This window comes from Micromys minutus, assembly GCF_963924665.1.
Source record: "Micromys minutus genome assembly, chromosome: 11".
In the NCBI taxonomy this organism is placed as follows: domain Eukaryota; kingdom Metazoa; phylum Chordata; class Mammalia; order Rodentia; family Muridae; genus Micromys; species Micromys minutus.
The window spans coordinates 23,349,512-23,362,494 of record NC_137980.1 but is presented as its reverse complement, the minus strand read 5'-3'; the positions used below and the strand labels follow the sequence as shown (position 1 = coordinate 23,362,494).

The 12,983-nt window shown below is 46.0% G+C and overlaps 1 protein-coding gene across 1 annotated transcript in view; it reads left to right on the top strand.

Annotated features, from left to right (window-relative positions):
• The first annotated feature begins 4,114 nt into the window (after positions 1-4,114).
• PCGF3 (polycomb group ring finger 3) overlaps positions 4,115-12,983 on the top strand; it is a 36,160-nt gene continuing 27,291 nt past the window's right edge. Inside the window, exon 1 of the mRNA XM_080925336.1 lies at positions 4,115-4,266. The gene's annotated coding sequence lies outside the window, so the exon portion shown is untranslated. The remainder of the gene's footprint in view (positions 4,267-12,983) is intronic.

Genomic DNA, 12,983 nt, shown 5'->3' with positions numbered 1-12,983 from the left:
ACAAAAGGGGTGTTGAACTGTGATGGTTTGCATGTGCTTAGGATAGGAAGTGGCACTATTAGAAGGTGTGGCCTTGTTGGAGTAGGTGTGACCTTTCTGGAGTAAGTGTGTCACTGTGGGTGTGTGCTTTAATATCCTACCTAATCCTAGCTGCCTGAAAGTGAGTCTTCTCTCTCTCTCTCTCTCTCTCTCTCTCTCTCTCATTTTTTTTAATGATTTATTTATTTATTATATATAAGTACACTGTCACTGTCTTTAGATGCACCAGAAGAGGTCATCAGATCTCATTACAGATGGTTGTGAACTACTATGTAGTTGCTGGGAATTGAACTCAGGACCTCTGGAAGAGCAATCAGTGCTCTTAGCCACTGAGCCATCTCCCCAGTCCAAGTCTTCTCTTAGAGGCCTACAGATGAAGATATAGAACACTCAGCTCCCCCTGCACCATGCCTGCCTGAATGTTGCCATGTTCCTGCCTTGATGATAGTGGACTGAACCTCTGAACCTGTAAGCCAGCTCCAATTACATGTTGCCCTTCTAAGAGTTGCCTTGGCCATAGTGTCTCTTCACAGCAGTAAAACCCTAAGTAAGACATGAAGGAAAAAGAGGGAGAAAGGAAGAGGGAAAGGGGAGGGAGGAAGGAAGGGAGAGAGAGGGAGGGAGAGAGGAGAGAGAGAGAGAGAGAGAGAGAGAGAGAGAGAGAGAGAGAGAGAGAGAGAGAGCTCCAATAATGATCAATTAATGGCAAGTCTTAGTTTGTCCATATCAGTTCCTGCACATCGTCCTGAGGAAGTCTCAGAGGCCATATGATTTCCCCCATAGGATTTTAGTTTTTAATCTATAAAAGTTGAGGCCACTTTAAAAACACACAGCACCATTATTATATAAACCTATACCATGACAACATTATTTTATATTATCTTAAGATAGACCTTAAATTTCTGATATCACCAGATGCCAAAGCAGGACCTACTCATCTGACTGCTGTAACATATGCTTCATCTGGTTTGGTTTCTTTGATCCATGGAGCTGCTCCCATAGGGAGGGACCATAGATGTTTTTCTCTTTTCCCATATCCCACCACCAACCAGCTGTGGCCATGGTTTCATATCTACTTTGCAGGTCCAGACTGCTTTTGCACACAATTCGCCTCTCGAAAGCTGTTTCTAGGTGTATTTTGAGAGACTGCTTTCTCCCCTACAGTCAAATTCTCTTTGGTGTCTCTGGCCACCAGTGTTACTAGATGTGGATGTCACACCTTTCCCTGAGAGTTTTCACCATATGCAGTTGTAAACACTTTTGTGCCATTAGGTCATGTTGTTTATCACAGCAACATCACAGGTAAGACCAAGTTACCAAGCACTTCAGTTCCCTCCAGGTCTCCTGGCTTTATCAGGCTGGACAGAGCAGTTGGTTTAGCTTATTCCACTGCTGGAAGCCTCCTGGATACCTCTAGACCACCAGGGCTTCCTGGTGATGCTTGCCTGCTGGACTCCAAGATCCCCCCCCACCCTCTCTCCTATTCTTCCCCAACACTAGCAGTTTCCACAAGGACTAGCAAAGCTAAGCTAGACTTTGCAGAACTCTGCAGATCCAGAGCTCTTACCTAGGTAGGGAGCTTCCCCCAAGGTTCACCCAACATGTTCCCCCACCCTCTGGACCCAAGACCTGATTTTCCAACATGTCTGTAAATTGATATTTGGCTTATTTGTCAGTGTGTTAGTTGCTTAGGTGGGAGGGTCATACAGCTCTTTCTATTCATACCTATTTTGGAAGGAGGGATAGAGCTGTTTCTCCATTTCCCATGCTTTCAACCACTGTGGGTAAAGAAGCTCCGCTATGGCTGTGAGGTGCAAGTGCCTAGAGAACCCAGAGGCATCGAGGAGAGCTATGCCGTCTATGAGTGAGCACAAGGACAAGAAGGAGTAGGAGGAACTAACCACCAGACAGGACCTGGAAGGAGTTTTACTCTTTTCTCTGCAATTGGTTACCTCGCACACTCTACCCAGGTGCTATGAGATTCTCTCAAGACAACAGGGGCAAGAGATCAATCCAAGAAGAGAACATGTCTAAGTCAAATACTGCAGGGGTCACAGAGGTCATAACACCTTGAATTTAGCCCCCAAAGGTCTTGGAGCCCTGGGTCAAGCATTTGTTGGAAGGCAGAGCAAAGCCTGACAGGGTTAAGAGGGAACTTGTGTAGACATATGGAATCCTGGGGCTGGAGAGACGGCTCAGCAGTTAAGAGCACTAGATGCTCTTCCAGTGAGTCTGGGTTCTATTTCCACATGGCAGCTAACAACTGTCTGTAACTCAGTTTTAGGGGATCCAATACTCTCTTTTGGTCTCCAAGGAAGCTGCACACAAGTGGTCCACAGACATGCATGCAGGCAACATACCCATACACATAAAATAAAGATACTATTTTAAGGTATTTTTATAAAGAATTTTCTTGGTTGAACAAGAATATGCACATGTGCCCATGAGCTTAGTATATTACTTAATAAGACAGTCATGTGATTTCAGGTCTCTTCCAGTCTCCAGGGACTCTCTGGTTTCTGCCCTAGGTAAAGCCACTGGGAGGGTTTTGAGCAGGGAATGTTTCCCAGCTAATGCTTTATAAAAGCCCCTATATTTTTGTGCTGAAAGTGGTCAGGGAGCAAGGAAAAATACACGGATACTAGTTGGAAGCTATTCGCTCACCATGGATACAGGGTGAGTATTGGGGAATGGACATGTAGCCGGATTCTAATGTGTCAGCTGGAAGGTGGGGACCTAAAGTGGACAACCACCTTCAGGAAAGACCAGAGCTAGAGTTACCTGAAGGCATCCCCAATGGCTAGACACAGAAGCAAGGTCTGGATCCTGGATCTTGACATCTCAATATGGTCTTACCTAAGGCATGAAAAGCCCACTTGAAGACAAATGGTTTTTAGGGGTATAGTTGTCTGTTAAGTTAGATGACTTCCTGGAATCTGTGCCCTAAACCCAGACCTACTCAACAGTACCTCTTTGCTACCTCTAATACCAACATGCTGGGACTATCTCCCTCATTAGTAGCCTCTCTATGATAGCAATTTATTTATTTATCTATTTCATGTATGCAATCTTCAGACGCACCAAAAGAGGGCATCAGATCTCATTACAGATGGTGTAAGCCACCATGTGGTTGCTAGGATTGAACTCAGAACCTCTGGAAGAGCAGTCAGTGCTCTTAACCACTGAACCATCTCTCCAGCACCCCAGCAAGAGTTTTAAGCACTCCTTTCGACCTCATTGTACACATGCCATTGTTGGATTCCTTGCATGCCCCTTCCTCAAACACCTGCTGGCCAGCCTCTAACTCCTTCCTTGTCCCACCCTCTGTCTAGCATACAGCTACCTCAGCTACTTTGTTTCCTTACAACAGACTTCCAGTCTGGCATGGTAGTGCACTCCTTTAGCTCCAACACTTGGGAGGGAGAAGCAGGTAAATGGATCTCTATTAGTTTGAGGCCAGTATGGTCTACAAAGTGAGTTCCAGGAAAGCCAGGGCAACACAGAGAAACCCTTTCTCGAAAATACTATTACTAAACTAATAAATGAGAACAGACTTCCTTTTCTCTGTTTATGCCCTCTGCCAGTTACAGTGACCAACTGGTCACAATGCACAGTGGACAAACGGACAAACTGTGGGTTTCCACGGCCCAAGTCCAGCAGAAGGGTTTCTCTCTCTTTTTGTCCACAGTGATTCTAAGAAAGGACTAGAATGTAAGAGGGTGACTTATGGGAAGGAAGCCCGTGGTTCAGGTGCTCCGGTTTTGTTCTCAACCCATACAGCTGTCTGTAGGCAGTGTCCTGATCTCCAGCCGCAAAGTTTTTCCAGGTTGTGCTTCTGACCACGCCTCCTGACCCACCTCTCACCTCGTGACCACGCCCCCGAGCTCCACCCTGTCTGTCTGGCCGCACCAGCTTTCTGACTCAATTACTGCCAGCACGCGCCTGCGCCCTTTGGCCCCTCCTGGGCCCCACCCCTGTAGGCTCCGCCTTCCATAGGCCCCGCCTCTCCCGTTTGCGAGGTGGGACCTGAGCCACACACTGCGCATGCTCCAGCCGCGGCGCCCCCGACTTCGCACTCGGCTGGGTTCGGGCATTTCCGCCTCTTTGTTTTAAACTCTGCACGGCTTTTTTTCTCCTCCTCTTGGGGGGGACCCAGAGGGAGCGGCGCCCCCTCCCCCTCCCGGCGAGCCCCCGCGTGCGCCCGCTCGCCCGCCGCCCGAGACGCAGGTCAGTGAGCCCGCCCCGCCCGGCCTGGCCCGCGCGCCCGCTCCTCAGGCCGCGGCCTCGGCCCATGGTCGGCAGAAGGCTGCCAGCCCAGCGCCCCTGGCAGGCCCGGGAGGCGGGACCCTAAAAGCCTGCGAGATGGCCAGGACTTGGGAGGTCTGGATCCCGGGAGGGCAGAACCCTGGGCCATGCTGGATCTCGGAACAATCTGGACCCCAGGAGGACAGAAACCTGGACCAGACAGAACCCGGGGAAGAGCCTGCACCAGGCTGGACCCTGGACCAGGCTGGACCAGGGGTGGGCAGAATCCTAGATTAGGCAGAACACCGAGCTGAGGTGGATTCCGAGCAGTCTGGACCCCGAGAGAACAGGACCTAGGGAAGACAAGGAGCTCAGTCCGACTGGACCTGGCACTCCAGAGAACAGGACCCCGGAAGAACAGGAGTCTGGGCCAGGCTGGATCCAGGGAGATAAGAACCACAGACCAGGCAGGACCCAGACCAGGCCAGAATTACTGAGGGCCAATCACTGAACAGTCCCTAGGACTGGGTAAGATCTCGCAATAGTTCTGGGACCCTAGGACAGGTGGAACCCCGACTCTTGGAATGGACACACTTGAGGTTGGGTCAGTATTAGAGATCTGACAAGATTCTAGGAAAGGTCATTGAGGAAGAATGGCTCTCAGGACCCAGCAGGACCTAGAAAATGGCAGAATCACTGAGATGGGCCAACTCAAGATAGATTGCAGAGGAGGGTTAAGACCTTGAGACCACCCCGCAGAGGGCCAGGGCGCTGGAACATAGAAAGGTCAGGACTCAGGGACAAATCGGCTGTAGAGTACGGGGAAATCAAGGCTGACTCAAAGGAATCCGGACCACTGTGGCAGTGCTTTGAGCAGTTTGGGGCCCTGAGTGTGAATTGAGAGAAGAGTTTAGAATATAGACAGGACAAACAGGACCAAAGGTGGGTCACTTTTAAACGAAAGCCTTGGAGCTGAACCATGAGAACGGTCCTCAGGGATTACGTAGATAATAGTTGGAACTTTAAGGCAGGGAAGGTCTGGGACTGTAGAAATCGACCCTCCAAACTCTGCTGAAAAGATTACTAGGCATTGGGAGGTTTAGATCTACCCACCCCACACTGGGCCTTTGCTATGAAGTGCTTACATGTGGGTTCCATTGTTAATCTGAACCCAAAGGTTCAAACCCTGCACTTCCCCACAAGGAAGTGGGGATAGAGAGGATACAGAGGGGTGGAGGACCTTGGGATAGTGGCAAGGCAAAGTCGGAGCTCACCTGGGCTCCAAGAACCCAGGGGCATTAAGGACATGCCCTGTACTTGCTGGTTCCTGTCCCAGTCTCCAGGCTGCCTCTGGCCTGCTCTCCTCAGCTCCTACAGGACCGTGCCTTTCCCTAGTCTTGGGCCCTGGTCAGTGGCGGCCTCTTTCCCCAGCAGGTCTTGAGGGTGTGTAGAGAGGCTAGAGGCGAGGTGTCCAGTGGGGAGGAGGTAGGAAGGCGAGATATTCACCCCTAAAGAGGAGTTTTTGTTTCTCTGAAATCTTCCCAGTCGGTCTGTCAGGGAGAGCACAGTGTTTGTGGAAAAGTGAGGTGTGTTTCTACTGCTGTGGGAAACACTCGGGCAGATACGGAGAAGTTCACTGAAAACCCGATATGTTTAAAGATGAGAGAGCCAGGGCATTCTGCAGTGGCCTAGCTCCAAGACAGACCTGGGGTGGTCAGCAATGGGTGTGCTGCTCTGCGGAAGTTCTGTCTGGTTAGGCTGTACGTAAAAGTGCTGGAGACAGGGTGAGTCTAAACTCTGGGCTGTTTGGATTCCTAACAGATACTTGAGCTGGCCACTTCCATGTTTCATTTTGAGCCACTTCATGGTTTGGTTTCTCAGGGAAAAAAGTCTATGTGTCTTAGCATGGGTGTCAACTGAGTTGCGTTCAAAGTGGAAAGTTCTATTTGCTGAGCGTCCTTATTCTTGGGAACCTCATACTCAGAGCTTCCGTCTGATTTTTTTTTTTTTTTTTTTCTTTTCTTTTGCTGTGTGAAATTTTAGAAAAGAACTGAGTATTTGTTTAGATTTGATGGTGATACTCATTTTCCTGTGCTTGGAGTTTTAAACAGAATAGTGTTGAAGGGTTATATGATGTATATGTTGCTGTACAACAAACTACCTTAGAATGTAGTGCCCTAAGTGAGATATTGGTTCTGGTAGGTGACGAGCTCAGGCCTGACCTTTCAGGTTTTCTGGCCAGGTTCCCTAGTTAGGGTACTAGCTAGGCCGCTGGAAGGTGGATCCGGCTCTGTAGTATTGCTGTCAGCCAGGCATTTATCAAGTTTTAAGTATCATGTGGCCCATACCCTAGAAAATTTCATAAACACATTAAGAGTTATGTGTAAGATCCAGGCATGATGGCTCACACCTGTAATCCTAGCACTTGGGAGCTGAGACTGGAGGATTGCAGTGAGTTTGAGTTTGAGACTACAGTAGTGAATTCCAGGCTGCTTTGGGCTACAGAGTTAGAGCCTACCTCAGAAAATTGTTGGGTGTAGAGCGGTGTGTTAGAATGAAGCCCCTAAATAAGGTATATCAGATTCCTCTGTTACTGTAAAAGTTCAGATGATTGTGATGCATGTATGTATCCTATTCAAGAGGGATCTGTTATTAACAGAAAACGTTCCTGGTAGTTAACTTACTATTTGGGATGCTCTGGCATAGGAACATAGTGTCTAACCTCTGGGTGAGGGTTTCTTAGTATTCTGAGAGCCTTGGCATCTTATTCTGAAAGAAATTATAAGCCAGTCCTCCAGATTTTACTAATCATCTTAAATAATATGGAGAAAGTGTCTTTCCTGGTACATTGGGCCTCATGCGCCAGCTTATAAGTGACTTTTTCAAAATAGTAAGATGTGAGGTTCTGAAAAGGTTGGGATATCTGTTCCTTGTGGGAATACTATGTTCAGAGATCTGCCGACAAGAGCCCTTTCTCCCCAGCCCAGATCTTGGGGTAAGGGTGGAAGATGAATCAGAGTACTTATCCGTGTCATCCTGGATGTTCATGCCCCTGATGGCCACCTCCCTGTCATCTGTACCTTAGGAGGTTCCGCCTTGGGTTCACAAGGTCATTTACTAAAATCATTAGAATTGGTTTGTGTTTTAAAACAAGGTTTGTTTGGGTCTGTGTTATTCTTTAATGACCTTTTATTATTTGCTGCCTTGTTTGTTTGATGTTCAAAATTGGATTTAAAGTTGAAGATGTAATTTTTCTTGTGAAATACGTTGAGGTTGAAGGTCAGTTTCCGATTGTTGTTATCCTCACAATCTTACTGTTCATAATTCAGGAATGCTGCACAGTACATTATGCTTCAAAAATCGAAACTATTCATTAGTCCTGTGAGCTGATTATTATTAACTCTAGTTAGACATAGTAATATATGCCCATAATCCTTGCTACCGCTCATGAGACTGAAACAAGAGCGTTAGAGCTCAGAAATTGAAGACCAGCCTGGGCAAGATAGTGTAACCCAGCTTCAAAAAAAATAAACTAATTAGTCAGTCGATCACAAAGATAGGTGAAGCCTTTAAAAATAAGGAAACGTTCTTTTCTCTGCCACATATCTAAGTTGTACAAAAGGATAGGGGGCAGTGATAAGCATAACCGATTTCTGTTGTTCTAGACTACACTGAATTGAGCAAAGCCCCGCTGGTAGGAGCAGCACTTGCTGAAGGTGCTGTCTCTGTCAGCCGGTTGGCAGCGTGTTGTATTAAAGAGAAGCTCTACAGTGTTTAGTTGGACCTCAAGAATAGGGGTTAATTGGACTTTTTTGAAAGGTCATTGATCTTTGGTTGCCCTTGCTACTTTGGCAGTAAATTCTACAGTAAACATACAGATGATGAGGCTATGTTTATAGACTTTCTCAAAGCCTCTGATCAACACCTGTGTCCGCGTGGATCTCATTGGGCTTCATAGGGTGCCTGTGGGTAGAAGGCCCAAGGGTGCTATGTGGGGTTCCTGTCTCTTGTGGTACAATAGGACTTACTAGGACCTGTGAGTTCTGTGTAGTTATCATATGACCTAATGGAGGCTCATAGGTCACATGGGGAGTTTGGGAGTTTGTAGTGACTTTGTCAACTGGTTCCAGGTGGGGCTTGGCCTGCAGTTTAGGACAGAGTCACCATGCCCACTTGCAGGACACAGTTTTCTATTTGATAATATCTTTATCTTTCTTACTTTTGTTATTGAAGTATCAAAGAGCAACTTCAGGTGGTAGGGCCACCTCTTGCAGGAAATGAGGAACACCCAGAAAACAGAAGCAGACCTGGCTGCCATCCCACAACCCCCCGCAGGGTGGGGGGATTTAGCATATTCCACAAATAGTTACTTCCAGGATTTTACAGTAGTCATAAGGAAAGTCCTTATAGTTTTTTTCTGAATAGATCTCTGGGGTCTGGTGCTTAGGTTGATTCCTATCCTGATACAAGCCAGGGAAGTCTGGGGCTGTGTTGTATGCTTTGTCTTGACATTCAAAGAGGTCTAACATTGATGCCTGTTCTTATACACTCATGGAATTCTGATGTTGAGTTTTCTGTCCTCCTGACATCCTCAGAGTGGTAGACTTTGGAGTAAAACATTTCAGGTTGGAGTATTTCTGCTTTGTGACATATCGGCAACCCATGGCCACCATACACGTTGTGAGTTGTTAGTGACTTATTCCCCCTGCTGGCTAGTTTTGTAAGGTGGAATGCCTTAACACAGTCAGCCAAAGACAAGGCATGATGAGGTCATAGATCTGGACAGGCTTCTGTCCTCAGCATCAGGACACATTGGTGACACATTGGAGATTATACTTACCTACAAGGCCAATGGTTGTCACTAGAGACTGATAGTATACACACTTCTACCCAGGTGGAGTACCAGATCATATGAAGTCATGGCTTCAGCACAGATTGAATGGCATATAACTGTGGGTGTCTCGGAGGATACAGTGTTCAAGCTCAGCACAAAGCCTCTGGGAAAGTTCTAATATGTGTAGGAAACTACCTACCAAACTATACCCAGTAGGTGGAGGATAATGAATGTTGCATCTGTTAACCATGGGAGGAACCTCTGCGAGACTTCTACAGATAGCAAGAAGTTCTGAAAGAGACTGGAGTGGCAAGGAAGGCAGGCAAGAAGATAGCAGAGGTTACTTGGATGTAGGAACTATACCAGCAATGACAATTGGCTACCACAGAGGGGAAGAGGTCTGTCAAGACAGAGCATACTGAACAGCATGTCCTGGACAGGTCATAAAGCAGAAAATGGTCTAAGACAGTTGTCAGCAGCTGAACATTTTAACTGCCTTATTTGGAAAAGACTTTATTTGTTTTAATTGTTAGAAACTATTCATATTGATAAAGTTACTATCTTCATTAATATGTATTAGGCCTAGGAGACCGGTTTGGAATCTGATCAGATCAGTGGTGTCTAAGACAGATCTGATGGTGATTCCACCCAGATCTTATCCCTAGGGGAGTCAGCTTGTGTTACTGATTTTAATGAGGACACCTTCCCCCCCTTCCTGTGCTCCCTTCCATTTTCATTTTAGAGCAGTGTCTTTTGTAACCCAGGATGGTATTAGACTCATATAGCTACGGATGACCTTGAGCCTCTGATCTTCCTGCCTACACCTCCTAAGTACTGGTATTAAAGATTTGTATCACCATGCCTGGCTCTTTGGGGTGCTTTTACCACCTGAGGCATCTCTCTAGCCAGTTTTCCACTTAGAAAACCTTTTTTTTTTTTTTTTTAATTTTTACTTATTTTTTAGTGCAGGCTGTGGTGGCCACAGGCATGCTAAACCACATATGTGGGGGTTGGAAGACAGCTTTTGAGAATTGGTTTTCTCCTGCAGTGTAGGTCCCAAAGATCAAGTTTACGCCATTTAGGATTGGCAGCAGGCATATGTAGTTTTTTTTTTTTTTAATGTGTTGAACTATCTCATGGATCATATTTTTTAGCTTATCCAGATTTCTGCATATCACAGAGCTGTGATAAATTAAGATTCTATGACAACTAGGTGTTAACTAAAGCTAGGGCATGTGAACCCCAGCCCTGGGGAGGCTGTTGGGTAGAATCTACAAGCTAGGCCATGTGCAGAGTGGGCAGAAGTGTTCTGGGCCCAGGCCTGTCATAGCAGGGACTCTATTCTACTTGCTTATAGAAATATGAATTTCCTGTACTCTCACCCCCTTATTCATGCACAGGGCATGTCCATCTTTGGGAATATAGCACACGTTCCCACTCTACTGTAGATGAACACTAGTGACCAGCCTGTTTGCCTGCCCACATGGTTTGCCATGTTCACATTCTTGTCTGCTCTTGTAACCGCAGATGTGATGATGTGCAATGTAACCAGCAACAGAAATAGTGATTCTTAGAAGGTTTGGAGAGGACACCAGGCGGGCCATTTAGCCACATGGATATGATAGGGTTCTGAGGCTTAGCTGAGTTTTGAGTGCTGGGGCCTCCAGAAAGGAGTTTGGCAGGGTGTATGTGTTGCCTTTACCTCAGAGTGTCAGCCTTCCCCTTAATGCTGTACAACCATGGCACTTCGTGCATGGCCCACTGCTCACCAGCACACTCCATGTCTCCAAGTCTCCCTGGGTTTTTAATTTAGATTTCCTGTTTAGTAATAAAGTTGGTCAGCTGAAATTTACTTAGTTTGGATTTTCTCCTTAGTGAATCTCTTTTCATCACTTAGAGCAGAAGTGGGCCAAGTTTCTCTCTAAAAGCCCAAGTAGTGTTTTGGGCAGACTGGCCCCGTGACAGTAAGCAGAGCAGCACCTCCGTCTTGAGAACTTGAGTTTGCCCAGCCCTGGTCCCATCATAACCCCAATGTGTTGTAGATATGTGCTTCTCAGTTTATTGCAGACTCACATAACTCAGTGATGTAATTAATTAGAAAAACGAATGCATACCCGTGACCTACTCAGCATATGAACATGGTATCACATACTCTGTTGAATGTTAGCATTTCCTTGAGGGATCCAGTGTCACCCTACCACTAGGAATATGTCTGCCACTTGTTTTTAAAATTAAGATGCTTTTTTCATCATTTTATTGTATAGTGGGGACTCGATGGGCTACTCTTGCTTGCCATAGCAGGCAGTTCACCCTTCTGGAATTTTATGTCCCATGAGAATGGCATTGTTATGTTCCCTGTGGGCAGTTTCTTCTCCTACAAGGAGCCCTGCACAGCTGGGAGCACCATTTTCCTAACTGCTGAGGATCAGCTGTGTGTGCGGGCCTGTCTTCTCCTGGGCTGCCTGCTGATGGGTGTCCCAATCACGTCCATCTGAGATTGTGTGGAGTTGTAATTGTTCACTTTCTGAGTTCTTGAGCAGTCGTGTTTTCTTCAATGGGGTTATTTCCTTTCAGCTGTTCAGGGTTTCTGAAAATACGGTTGGGTGATTTATCAAATCATTTTTACGTATCTTTGGGAAGAGTATACGTTCTACTTTTACCTTTCGGCATAAGGACTGTTTTTGCTTGTACATTGCTTGCCTCTATTCCTGGGATATACCTAACTTGGTCCTGGGTGACTCTCCCTTTGTACTGATGGATGAGAGCCCTGCTTAGGGTCAGGCAGGTCTGTTAGTTTCCTTCCAGATCTTTTCTTGCTAGAGTTTGGTGTATAGCCAGTAGTTAGTTTTTTAAAAGGAGTTAGAGATCCTTCTTTAGCTGTGCGTGATGGGACTGGGAATCTGAACTTAGGACATGGTATAGGAGAGAGTTCCAGATCTAAATACTTTTACCAGCTCAAAGGGTGATTTGCTGTAGATATGGTTAAACTTACAGAGCCAGAGTTTTAATTGAAGAAATTTTTGTGACTATTAACTCAGTTCCCATAGTAGAGAATATTTTGGGTTTTCCTTACTAGTCTAAATTTAGTTTTTCCCTCCTAGAAATGTATCCATTTCATACAGGTGTCATTTTAAAAAAAATTACATGTAAACTAGGTATGGTGGCACACAACTTCAGTCCCAGCACTTAAATGCTATTAGAAAGCTAGGTGTAGTGGGCTTATACCTATAGCCCAACACTTGAAAGGCTGAAGCAAGAGAAACTGCAACTTTAAAGTTAGCCTGGGGTCCACAGGGAGTTTTAGGAGTATTTAGTAAATAGTGAAACCCTATTTCAAAGGAATGAATGATACACTCTGGTTCTTCTGTCAAAGAGCCACCAAGCTTCAATGGATAGCAATTTCAAGTTTTTGGTGGCCTCCATACTAGGCAGGGACTAGTTTTAGACAGACCTGACCTTGAATTGACTTCCCGTCTTCCTCTAAATGTTTCTGACATGTCTGTCAGTCTTCCCTTGGTTTATGTGATAGGACATACTCACCCCCTTTCTACCTTACCATTTCTCTTACTCATTTTGTACAAGTCTCCTGGGTTTATTAGTCAGTAAATAAATGCAGTTCTGAGGCTGGAAAGAAGGCCTAGTGGTTAAGAGTGTACACTTTTTCTCCCAGGGACCCAAGTACTTTCTTAGCACCCCATCAAGTAGCTCATGACAGCCTATAACTTCAGCCTCAGGGAATCCAATTCCTTCTTCTGGCCACACACACACACACACACACACACACACACACACACACACACACTCTACATATATTCCCACAGATGGAAATAAAAAATTCTTTAAAATGAAGTTTTGTAAGGTTTTT